The sequence below is a fragment of the Bombina bombina genome, chromosome 7 (assembly GCF_027579735.1).
Source record: "Bombina bombina isolate aBomBom1 chromosome 7, aBomBom1.pri, whole genome shotgun sequence".
In the NCBI taxonomy this organism is placed as follows: Eukaryota; Metazoa; Chordata; class Amphibia; order Anura; family Bombinatoridae; genus Bombina; species Bombina bombina.
Genome location: NC_069505.1, coordinates 62,858,880 through 62,872,374, shown reverse-complemented (window position 1 = coordinate 62,872,374; position 13,495 = coordinate 62,858,880). Strand labels below are relative to the sequence as shown.

Genomic DNA, 13,495 nt, shown 5'->3' with positions numbered 1-13,495 from the left:
ATATATAACCACACTCCTATAAGATGAAAAGAAAAAATAAAGCAACATTAATAGTAAAGCCAACAATTTAAAAAACAAATCCATCCATTTATTGGTATAATAATATGTCACACTTAATAGTAAGTCACTCTAAAATAAGGGACGTCTCCATAATTAAATCAACAACTATTAAAACTTATCTATTATGGATGAGCAACCTGAATTATTGCATAAGCGTTCAGGTGATAGTAAAACCACAACAAGGTCACGCTATTAGTGGTGATTGAAGTCAGAGGAATAGTCACAAATGAGTGGATAAAGCTGAATAATTTTAGTTTAACCGCAAGTGCATATCATTGGTTTGGAGTCGTTATTACAATATTACCTTGACTGGTAGTTGGACAGCTGTTTATCCTCGGTATCCCCTCGGCGGATCACACCGCGTCTAGAGGGACAGCTAGAGGGAGAGCTAAGGTTAGTGTTTGTACCTTCTTAATGGTACGTGTTTACTTCAGCTATTTTCAGCGGGTCACACCGCGTCCGGGCTGGTCAGGGCTGCTTGCTGGTATCCTCGGCCCTGGAATCATGTGATCTGCCGTAAACGTCACAGTCAAAGGTTGTGGATGTCAGTTCGGTTTCCTGAATGGTTCAATAGCACTATTGAAAAGGCTTAGATAAATAAGTTTAGGCAGCCACATATAGTGGTATATGAAGAAAAACTTCTCCTTTTAGGTAGAAATTGGTGCTTAAATCCGGTTTACGTTAGTGTTCACATACACCTCCCTCCGTTCGTCCTTGGAACTCCTTAGGTTTGGTGTACTTCCAAACACAGGTGGTAATGTCCACTTTAGCAAAGTAAAATAAGGTCCTGGTCAACGCGTTTCACCCACTTATGGGCTTTATCCTAGATTGCTTTTCTCCTGATAAATGCCTGCTTTTTCAATTGACTGTAAAAAGAGATTCTCCAAAGGTGATTTAAGGTGGAATTTTATATTCCTGAATTGAGATGTCATCATAAGGTGGAATATTTATATATCAATGAGTATGGTATGTGATAGTGTGACATATAATTCAGCTTCAATATTATTACATGTAAACACAACATATAATTGCAGAACTTTTCACAAAGTTATTCTTATTGACAACTTGAATAAAGTTTCTACAAATCTAGTTTCATTATAGTGACATATAGAGCAATAAGTATTTCAAAAGCGAGAAACATAGTGGCTTTATTCTTATCTAAAAGCAACTTTATTCAATGAAAGTACATAAAAAAGATGTATCTAAGGAGCTTTATTTTAACAGTATTCAGGTGATATACAAGCAAATTAGAAAAGCATAGCTGTTTTTTTGTTTTTTTTAAACAATACTCGTTATTGTATGTAGAAGAATGGGTATGTATAGTTTAAGACCCTTGTGGGATAGTTGTTAATACATCGAGGCAGACTATTATTTTTATAAGAAAGGTGAGACATCTATTTCAGAATTTAATCCTGAGGGATGCAGTGTGTCCATTTTGTATATAAGTTCTGCCTCTAGTTTGAGAAGTTTTTGTTCTAAATTCCCTCCTCTCCGATTTGGGCTGACTTTCATAATTCCCCAATATTGGAAATCTTTGAGTTTGTTATTGTGGATCTCCCTGAAATGGCTATACGGATGGGTATCTAGGGTTCCTCTGTCTATGCAAGAAATATGTTCCCTTATTCGCTCTCTCAGGGTCCTATTAGTTTCACCTAAATAGATTTTGATGCAAGTGCATTTAATAGCATAGATCACCCATTTATCCTGACATCTAATCTCATGAGGGTGAGATTAGAAATTTGATCTTGCTGGAAAACTGGCAGGCTCTGCATCCAAAAAATGGGAAAAAGCCCCGTAGAGGGTTCCCATCGAAACTTTGCGCGTATCCTTTGTTTTTCTCCTGTTTCAGTTCACTGGGGGCTAGTATGCTCTTAAAGTTTTGGGCTTTACTATATATCATTCTCGGTCGGTCTCCAACTTTATCGCCAATTATCGGATCTGTTTGAATCAGATGCCAGTGTTTATTAAGAATTTTTGTCAATATTCTGTTATCACAGTTAAAATCTGTGATGAAAGGAACATCTATCAATGTATTAACAACTATCCCACAAGGGTCTGAAACTATAAATACCCATTCTTCTACATACAATAAGGAGAATTGTTTAAAAAAAACAAGCTATGCTTTCCCAATTTGCTTGTTTATCACCTGAATACTGTTAAAATAAAGCTCCTTAGATACATCTTTTTTATGTACTTTCATTGAACAAAGTTACTTTTAGATAAGAATAAAGCCACTATATGTCACTATAATGAAACTAGATTTGTATAAACTAGATTTGTATAAACTTTATTCTAGTTATCAATAAGAATAACTTTGTGAAAAGTTCTGCAATTATATGTTGTGTTTACATGTAATACTATTGAAGCTGAATTATATGTCACACTATCACCAACCATCTTCATTGATATATAAATATTCCACCTTATGATGACATCTCAATTCAGAAATATAAAATTCCACCTTAAATCAGCTTTGGAGAATTTTTCTTTTACAGCCAATTAAAAAAATAGGCCTTTATTAGGAGAAAAGCAATCTAGGAATACATGTCTTGAAAAATGCATTGACCAGGACCTTATTTTGCTTTGCTAAAGTGGACATTGCCACCTGTGTTTGGAAGTACACCAACCCTAAGGACTTCCAAGGACAAACAGAGGGAGGTGTATGTGAACACCAACTTCAACCGGATTTGAGCACCAATTTCTACCTAAAAGGAGAAGTTTTTCTTCATATACCACTATAAGTGGCTGCCTAAACTTATTTATCCAAGCCTTTTCAATAGTGCTATTGAACCATTCAGGAAGCCGCACTGACATCCACGACCTTTGACCGTGACGTTTACGGCAGGTCACGTGATTCCTGCTAAGCCGAGGATAGAAGCAAACGGCTCAACCGTCCCGGAAACGGTGTGACCCACCGAAAATTGCTGAAGTAAACCTGTACCATTAAGAAGGTACAAACACTAACCTTATCTCTCTCTCTAGCAGTCCCTCTAGATGCGGTGTAATCCGCCGAGGGGATAACGAGGATAAACAACCGTCCAACTACCAATCAAGGTAATATCATAATAATGACTCCAAACCAATCTCATGCACTTGCATTTAAACTAAAACCATTCAGCTTTATCCACTCATTTGTGACTTCAATCACCACTAATAGTGTGGATTTGTTGTGGTTTTACTATCACCTGAACACTTATGCAATAATTCAGGTTGCTCATCCATAATATATGTTGTTGTTTTTTTTAAAAAAATTTTATTGAGGTAATGAGTAGTAACAATCAAACATGGAATATGTCCAGATACATATCAAACTTGAAAGAAACATCTTTACAGTACTCACGCAGAAAATAGAGTTGGTGTAAGACATTAAGGTAGCGATAGTACAAGTATGAATACTATGTTTACTAGAAACATGCAAATAAGAGTTTTCAGCTAATAGAATAACTAAGCCACCAATAAGGGTGTAATTTCTGAAAAAGGATATAAGAGTACGTCTGAAATGTGAATCATAAGATGTGATGTATGATATATAAGATTGAGAGTGGGTATAAAAGACCTGTGTGTGGAAGAGATGGGTAACTGGAACATATGATAATGAAACCTCTTTTTATAACCTTTGACTTGGTAAGGTTAAGGATGGTCCCCAAATTACTATGGGAAGGGTAGAATAATGTATCTATTCAGAATGAATTGGAGTAAAATGGGGATTAATATGATGGGTTTCTTTTTTTTTGGGGGGGGGGGGAAGTCAGCGGGCAAGAGCCGCTTTAGATGTGAGAGGGGAGGGGGGGCAGAGTGTGTTAGGATGGTAATCTGAGGGAGTTTCGGGTCTCTAGGTATATTGAATATAAAACGTATTGAAGGACTACTTGAAAAAAAAATATGTATGGGGGGGGTAAGCGTGTGAGTAGTTGTGTTGTAAATTTTATTAGTATATTTGCCTCGAGATAGCTATAGGAGGACAAGGTAGGATAAGGGAAGATATATATACGTGGGACTCAGGTAGGTAATATTTTGATATCTAACAACGTGAACAAGAGAGTAGAAACCTAAAATACAGGTTACTAAAAGTCTAGGCAAAAGAGAGCACAACTGTATGTAATAAAGAGGAGACTAAAGCGAATTCTTGAAATACAAATAAATTTAATAAGGTTATACTATACAAATGCATACATCCAAACATACATATCACATACATACAGGGGTATGAGGGATGCATAAAAATGTCAGATGGGCCGTGAAGGGGACTGGTGCACCAGTGTACAAAAATAGGCAAATGTTCATCACTTTGATGCATGTATAGGTAGCATATAATTGTAATCCAAAGTATAGTGCGTGTCCCTAGAAATGCACGGACCAGGTGGATACAGTCTTACCCCTTCGTGTCTAAATGCAAATAGTAGCGTGAGGTCATCAGGAGTCAAGGGGAGCTTAACCTCGCCGCGTCTTTTTCACAGGCATGTGTAAAGTGCAAATAGATAACAGTTCATGAGAATACCTGTCTTTTTCACGCGGTTGCTCTACCCTGAATCGTAGCTCCTGAGACACTGGATCTTCCAGATAAGACAAGGGGTAGACCACAGTCAGGCAAAAAGGTCCTCTGATAGAGTGCTGCAAACCGACGAGTCTTAGAGCTCGTTTCACTCCTTTCAATACAGCAGCATGGAGCTTCTTCCGGGTGCTGACGTCACGTCAGTGGCTGTGCTGATTTATGGGAATTTGGCCGCACAGGGAATGGAAATCATTGGCAGAGAGATCTGTCATTCAAGATGGCTTTGATACTTTATAGCAACATTTTGCTTTCTTGTAGATCAGAACAGCAAGGGAATATTTACAGGGATACATTTGTGTTTAAACACTCATCCTTACATGCTTGCATACGATACATTAGAAAATTATGTTATACATCTAATCTATTATGTTACTAGTGTGTGTGTATGTTTAGGTTGCATTGTGAAGATTGTGTTTTTTTATTATTTAATATTGCAATTACGCCATTATATTCAATTCATAATTTTGATACTACCAAAGACTATGTAGTTACACATAGAGTAATGTGCATATATCCGCAGAGGATTAAACTAAAAGTTTATCTCTATTAGGCCCCTATCCACACTCACAAAAAATGGGTATAGTCAATCTTTCCTCCTTCCCGTTGAATTGTGAACATATTAAAGTACTAGAAAAGGGCCTTAGTTTCTGTCCTACTAACAGCTTAGACCTATTCGAGGTCACTAAAGACTTACATCTTTTTGCAAGGAAGTTAGCATTAAAAAAGATTATGACTCCTAAAACTCAGATAGATCTGTCTTGTAGACAAGAAACAGAGGCACTCCATAATCTAGAAACTTTGTTCTCTGAACAAAGTAATGAAATCATTGATATATACCCTAAAACTAACTTTAAGAAAAAATCTACTTACATGCCCTCTTTTTCCTCTATCCCCAATATTTCCTTTTTTGTACAAAACGTTACGGCTGATCTAATGAAAATCGAAAGTACAGGCATTGTTAATGATAATCTTACTAAACGGGAACATAAAGCCCTTAATGAGCTTACTAGACACCCTGAACTTATCATAAAGCCGGCCGACAAGGGCGGCAATATTGTCATTCTTAATCAGGACCTCTATATTAAAGAGGCCATGAGACAGCTATCAGATCCTAAACAATATTCAAAATCCTCAGTTGATGAATTTCATAAATCCCATAACGAATTACTTTTCATGCTAAATGATGCTCGAAGAAATAATTTAATTACTAGTCATGAGTTTAGCTTTCTATACAACCATAAACCTAAGATACCAGTATTTTACTGGACCCCCAAACTTCACAAATCCCTCACCAACCCTCCGGGACGTCCCATAATATCAGGGATAGGAGGTCCTACGGAAGGAATTAGCAAATATGTGGATCGATTTTTGCAGCCAATAATAAAAAAACACAATCTTCACAATGCAACCTAAACATACACACACACTAGTAACATAATAGATTAGATGTATAACATAATTTTCTAATGTATCGTATGCAAGCATGTAAGGATGAGTGTTTAAACACAAATGTATCCCTGTAAATATTCCCTTGCTGTTCTGATCTACAAGAAAGCAAAATGTTGCTATAAAGTATCAAAGCCGTCTTGAATGACAGATCTCTCTGCCAATGATTTCCATTCCCTGTGCGGCCAAATTCCCATAAATCAGCACAGCCACTGACGTGACGTCAGCACCCGGAAGAAGCTCCATGCTGCTGTATTGAAAGGAGTGAAACGAGCTCTAAGACTCGTCGGTTTGCAGCACTCTATCAGAGGACCTTTTTGCCTGACTGTGGTCTACCCCTTGTCTTATCTGGAAGATCCAGTGTCTCAGGAGCTACGATTCAGGGTAGAGCAACCGCGTGAAAAAGACAGGTATTCTCATGAACTGTTATCTATTTGCACTTTACACATGCCTGTGAAAAAGACGCGGCGAGGTTAAGCTCCCCTTGACTCCTGATGACCTCACGCTACTATTTGCATTTAGACACGAAGGGGTAAGACTGTATCCACCTGGTCCGTGCATTTCTAGGGACACGCACTATACTTTGGATTACAATTATATGCTACCTATACATGCATCAAAGTGATGAACATTTGCCTATTTTTGTACACTGGTGCACCAGTCCCCTTCACGGCCCATCTGACATTTTTATGCATCCCTCATACCCCTGTATGTATGTGATATGTATGTTTGGATGTATGCATTTGTATAGTATAACCTTATTAAATTTATTTGTATTTCAAGAATTCGCTTTAGTCTCCTCTTTATTACATACAGTTGTGCTCTCTTTTGCCTAGACTTTTAGTAACCTGTATTTTAGGTTTCTACTCTCTTGTTCACGTTGTTAGATATTTATTATTCTAGGATGCACCTGTATTTCTTGATTGATTAATTAAGAGTGCTACTTACCCTGCTTCTTTTAGGTAATATTTTGAGCCCTGATTTACTGATTGTAGCGGAGTATTAATGTGTCCCTAGGGAACTGAGAAGGTCACACGCTGGTCAGTGTACAGAGAAAATTACCCTCTTAGTACCACATACCTATGATGTAGTGACTGAGCCTAAAGGTCATCATCAATAGAATTCCATAGGAAAGTAATCTCTCGGTGCGTCCTTGGGCACACATGTAGTAGGTGTAAGATTGTGTTCATATAAGGATACAATGAAGATACAAAGGTTTAACATGCATATATATATGTAAAATACTAATACATTAGAGCGAAGTCACATTCATGTGTCATGAGAACCAGATAATTACAAGAGATGATGTAATATAGACTCACTAGTGTAGTGTAATATGCATGTACTATGCCAGGTGGATCTCTGGATAAGGTAATGTAATTCATAGGCATATTAGAGTAAATATCTAGAACAATCAATATACAGCACAATCACACCAACACAGTGTGGTATATAAGAATCGTCGGAACCACACCTCCAAGGGATGCAGTATAGGACTCAGGTAAATTGGTGTGACACACTTGTGTCCGATGAGCTAGATATCTAGAGGAGGCAAGATAGGACACAGACCAACGCCGGGTAGAATACAGTGAAATTATTGAAGATAATATTTATATAGAGACCACTTTTGGATTGTAGAGACGACTAATACATTTTAAAAATAGTGGGTTATAAAAGTGCTAGTAAGTTCACTGATGGGAACCTTAGGATTATAAAGGGTATATGGGACTATTATCAATTATTTAAAGTATGGGATAAACGGCCATAATTTGTAGTAATCTGGATTATTGGTCGGGATATGAATGGCTAATTTTTAGAATGCGCAAGAACATATGAGATATCATGTGACAAGCAGGTAAGATAAGAGTATTTATATGGCACTAAAGTGTTGAGGGACCTGTGGAGTTAGTTCAATATTTTGGCTATTAGAGTATGAGAATAGAAGATAATAAATTTCTACGCTGCATAGCAACCTTAGCGCTCCCTTATGATATAGATACCAAGTGGTAAGAAATAAGCACTAGCTTAGCAAACTGACAATGGGGCTGTGGGAGACTGCAGGTTTATAATGGTTAACATGAAGAGTGTATAGGAAAGGAAATCGAAAAAGGCTTTAAGATTAAGCTTATTAAATTTAGTTACTAGAGTGATGATAGGCGAAAGTCTACTTATAAGCGTCCCTTATTTTAGAGCGACTTACTATTAAGTGTGACATATTATTATACCAATAAATGGATGTATTTGTTTTTTAAAATTTTGACTTTACTATTAATGTTGATTTCTTTTTTCTTTTTATCTTATAGTAGTGTGGTTTTATATATTTTATGATCTGTGCATATAAGCGCTGTTACTTTTTATGTTTCTTCAATGATAAATGCCGATAGCATATGCTGACGATATTTATCGATGTGCGGCGGACATGATTACGCTACATTGTATCATGTCCGCTCGCACTGTTATAAATCGGCCCCATAGTCTGTACAATGAGTTATTGAAAACACAATCTGCCTTGTGAGGTTTTAAAACACAGTCTGTACAGTGAGTTATTGAAAACATAGTCTGTACAGTGAGTTATTGAAAACACAGTCTGTATAATGAGTTATTGAAAACACAATCTGCATAGTGAGGTTTTAAAACACAGTCTGTACAGTGAGTTATTGAAAATACAATCTGCATAGTGATGTTTTAAAACACATTCTGCACAGTGAGTTATTTAAAACAGTCTGTACAGTGAGTTATTGAAAACACAGTCTGTATAATGAGTTATTGAAAACACAATCTGGATAGTGAGGTTTTAAAACACATTCTGTACAGTGAGTTATTGAAAACACAGTCTGTATAATGAGTTATTGAAAACACAATCTGCATAGTGAGGTTTTAAAACACATTCTGTACAGTGAGTTATTGAAAACACAGTCTGTACAGTGAGTTATTGAAAACACAATCTGCATAGTGAGGTTTTTAAACACAGTCTGTACAGTGAGTTATTTAAAACACAATCTGCATAGTGAGGTTTTTAAACACAGTCTGTACAGTGAGTTATTGAAAACATAGTCTGTACAGTGAGTTATTGAAAACACAGTCCGTACAGTAAGTTATTAAACGTCTATAAGTGTAGATATTGAAATCTCAATCTGTACAGTGAGATTTTGAAAACACAGTCTGTACAGTGAGTTATTGAAAACACAGTCTGTACAGTGAGTTATTGAAAACATAGTCTGTACAGTGAGTTATTGAAAACACAGTCCGTACAGTAAGTTATTAAACGTCTATAAGTGTAGATATTGAAATCTCAATCTGTACAGTGAGTTTTTGAAAACACAGTCTGTACCGTGAAGTTTTGAAAACACAGTCTGTACAGTGAGGTTTTAAAACAGTCTTTACATTGAGTTATTGAAAGTCTATACGGTGAGATATTGAAATCGCAATCTGTACAGTGAGGTTCTGAAAACATAGTCTGTACAGTGAGTTATTGAAAACGCAGTCTGTACAGTGAGTTATTGAAAACAGTCTGTACAATAAGTTATTAAACGTCTATAAGTGAGATATTGAAATCTCTATCTGTACAGTGAGATTTTGAAAACACAGTCTGTACAGTGAGATTTTAAAACAGTCTTTACATTGAGTTATTGAAAGTTCATATGTTGAGATATTGAAATCGCAATCTGTACAGTGAGGTTCTGAAAACATAGTCTGTACAGTGAGTTATTGAAAACACAGTATGAACAGTGAGTTATTGAAAACACAGTATGTACAGTGAGTTATTGAAAACACAGTATGTACAGTGAGTTATTGAAAACACAGTATGTACAGTGAGTTATTGAAAACACAATATGAACAGTGAGTTACTGTGTAGTGAGGTTTTGAAAACTTGGTCTGTACAGTGAGCTCAGTATGTACAGTTAGGTTTTGAAAACACAGTCTGTATAGTGATGTTTTGAGAAAAAAAATAAGAAAAGGGTTCTAAACTGTAGATAAAATAAGATAAAACAAAAATGAATAATAACAACAAACAACTTCCCTTATTGATTAGCGGCAGCTGACTTTAGCTGTATAAAGATGTACAGTGGCGCCAGCCTTTCCCCGGAGTCAGCGTGGAATCCACAAGCAGTACCCCAGAATGTTTCTTTGGATAAAGGATCTAGATAGTGTAGGACACACAGGCACCTAGAACTACTAAATGGATGAAAAGTATATTTAAAAGCCTCTTCAGTTTTATTAGAGATTCACGCAGTGTGAACAGTGAGTTATTGAAAACACTTGTAAATTCAAAAGTATAGGGAACTGCACCACTCATTTCAGCCTCTAGGCACAGAGTTCAGGGTCAGCCACCTCCACATGTATAAAAAAAATTAGCTGGATTACAAGCGAAGCGCTAATTTATCACGCGCCTGCAAACAGGCAAATTATATACACATATTAACACGTAAATATTCATATAATATATACAATTGCTGCCCATTGCTGCGCTAGTTACCACCTTTGCTACACTTAGGCTCTGTGTCGTGTATGACGACATCAGAACGAGGCTCCTATTGGAGCCTATAGAAGTGCGCTCTTGTGTTAGCAATGCTTCAGTGCAATGCGAATGCACCTAACTCGTAATACCAGTGCACATTAGCGTGCACTGCTATTACTTAGTTGAGCGCAAATATCCCTTTAGCGTAAACAATAATTTGTGCTTAACTTGTAATCTGGCCCATTATGTACAATGAGCTAATAAAAACAAAGTCTGTACACTGAGGTTTTGAAACAGTCTATACAGTAAGATTTTTAAACAGTCTGTACAGTAAGTTATTGAAAACACTGTCTATACAGTAAGTTATTGAAAACACGCTCTGTACAGTAAGTTATTGAAAACACGGTCTATACAGTAAGTTATTGAAAACACTGTCTATACAGTAAGTTATTGAAAACACGCTCTGTACAGTAAGTTATTGAAAACACGGTCTGTACAGTAAGTTATTGAAAACACGGTCTATACAGTAAGTTATTGAAAACACGGTCTATACAGTAAGTTATTGAAAACACAGTCTATACAGTAAGTTATTGAAAACACGCTCTGTACAGTAAGTTATTGAAAACACAGTCTGTACAGTAAGTTATTGAAAACACGCTCTGTACAGTAAGTTATTGAAAACACGGTCTATACAGTAAGTTATTGAAAACACAGTCTATACATTAAATTATTGAAAACACGCTCTGTACAGTAAGTTATTGAAAACACGGTCTATACAGTAAGATATTGAAAACACAATCTTTACAGTAAGTTATTGAAAACACTGTCTGTACAGTAAGTTATTGAAAACACGGTCTATACAGTAAGTTATTGAAAACACAGTCTATACAGTAAGTTATTGAAAACACGCTCTGTACAGTAAGTTATTGAAAACACGGTCTATACAGTAAGTTATTGAAAACACGGTCTATACAGTAAGTTATTGAAAACACAGTCTATACAGTAAGTTATTGAAAACACGCTCTGTACAGTAAGTTATTGAAAACACTGTCTGTACAGTAAGTTATTGAAAACACAATCTGTACAGTAAGTTATTGAAAACACGGTCTATACAGTAAGTTATTGAAAACACAGTTTATACAGTAAGTTATTGAAAACACGGTCTGTACAGTAAGTTATTGAAAACACGGTCTATACAGTAAGTTATTGAAAACACAGTCTATACAGTAAGTTATTGAAAACACGCTCTGTACAGTAAGTTATTGAAAACACGGTCTATACAGTAAGTTATTGAAAACACAATCTGTACAGTAAGTTATTGAAAACACGGTCTATACAGTAAGTTATTGAAAACACAGTTTATACAGTAAGTTATTGAAAACACGGTCTGTACAGTAAGTTATTGAAAACACAGTTTATACAGTAAGTTATTGAAAACACGGTCTATACAGTAAGTTATTGAAAACACGCTCTGTACAGTAAGTTATTGAAAACACGGTCTATACAGTAAGTTATTGAAAACACAATCTGTACAGTAAGTTATTGAAAACACGGTCTATACAGTAAGTTATTGAAAACACAGTTTATACAGTAAGTTATTGAAAACACGGTCTGTACAGTAAGTTATTGAAAACACTGTCTATACAGTAAGTTATTGAAAACACAGTCTATACAGTAAGGTTTTGAAAACATGAGTAAGTTATTGAAAACACAATCTGTACAGTGAGTTATTGAAAACACAGTCTGTACAGTGAGTTATTGAAAACAGTCTGTACAGTGAGTTATTGTAAACAGTCTGTACAGTGAGTTATTGAAAACACGGTCTGTACAGTAAGTTATTGAAAACAGTCTGTACAGTGAGTTATTGAAATCACAGTCTGTACAGTGAGTTATTGAAAACACAGTCTGTACAGTGAGTTATTGAGAACACAGTCTGCACAGTGAGTTATTGAGAACACAGTCTATACAGTAAGGTTTTGAAAACACAGTCTGTACAGTGAGTTATAGAAAACACAGTCTGTACAGTGAGTTATTGAAATCACAGTCTGTACAGTGAGTTATTGAAAACACAGTCTGTACAGTGAGTTATTGAGAACACAGTCTATACAGTAAGGTTTTGAAAACATGGTCTGTACAGTTAGTTATTGAAAACACGATCTTTACAGTAAGGTTTTGAAAACATGGTCTGTACAGTGAGTTATAGAAAACACGGTCTGTACAGTTAGTTATTGAAAACACAGTCTGTACAGTGAGTTATAGAAAACACAGTCTGTACAGTGAGTTATTGAAAACACGGTCTGTACAGTGAGTTATTGAAAACACGGTCTGTACAGTGAGTTATTGAAAACACGGTCTTTACAGTGAGTTATTGAAATCACAGTCTGTACAGTTAGTTATTGAAAACACAGTCTGTACAGTGAGTTATTGAAATCACAGTCTGTACAGTTAGTTATTGAAAACACGGTCTGTACAGTGAGTTATTGAAAACACGGTCTTTACAGTGAGTTATTGAAATCACAGTCTGTACAGTTAGTTATTGAAAACACAGTCTGTACAGTGAGTTATTGAAATCACAGTCTGTACAGTTAGTTATTGAAAACATGGTCTGTACAGTTAGTTATTGAAAACACGGTCTTTACAGTGAGTTATTGAAAACACAGTCTGTGTCCCAGTTTGACAAAGTAAAGCCAAGAGCTGTTTTGCCTCAGCTCCTCACTGCCCCAACCATACCCAGTTCACCACACGCTCTGCTCACCATCTTCTCCGGATGTGCCACCAATACAGTGAGACTCCATCTCTGGGTTGTTGAGACTCCACCAATGGGTCCTGGTTAAAGAAAACATCCAGGAATTGTGTCCCAATACAAAAACGTTTTAGACATATGTGTATACTGCAAATAACCTATTGATGCAAAGTAAATATAACTATTTACCATATAAGTTCAGCCGCATCGTTAACAATCATTTCAACCTATTGCA

At 36.1% G+C, this 13,495-nt stretch overlaps 1 protein-coding gene across 1 annotated transcript in view; it reads left to right on the top strand.

The window, feature by feature from the left end:
• LOC128636223 (synaptotagmin-7-like) overlaps window positions 1–13,495 on the top strand; it is a 990,418-nt gene that overhangs the window by 936,591 nt on the left and 40,332 nt on the right. The gene's annotated exons all lie outside the window — the stretch shown is intronic.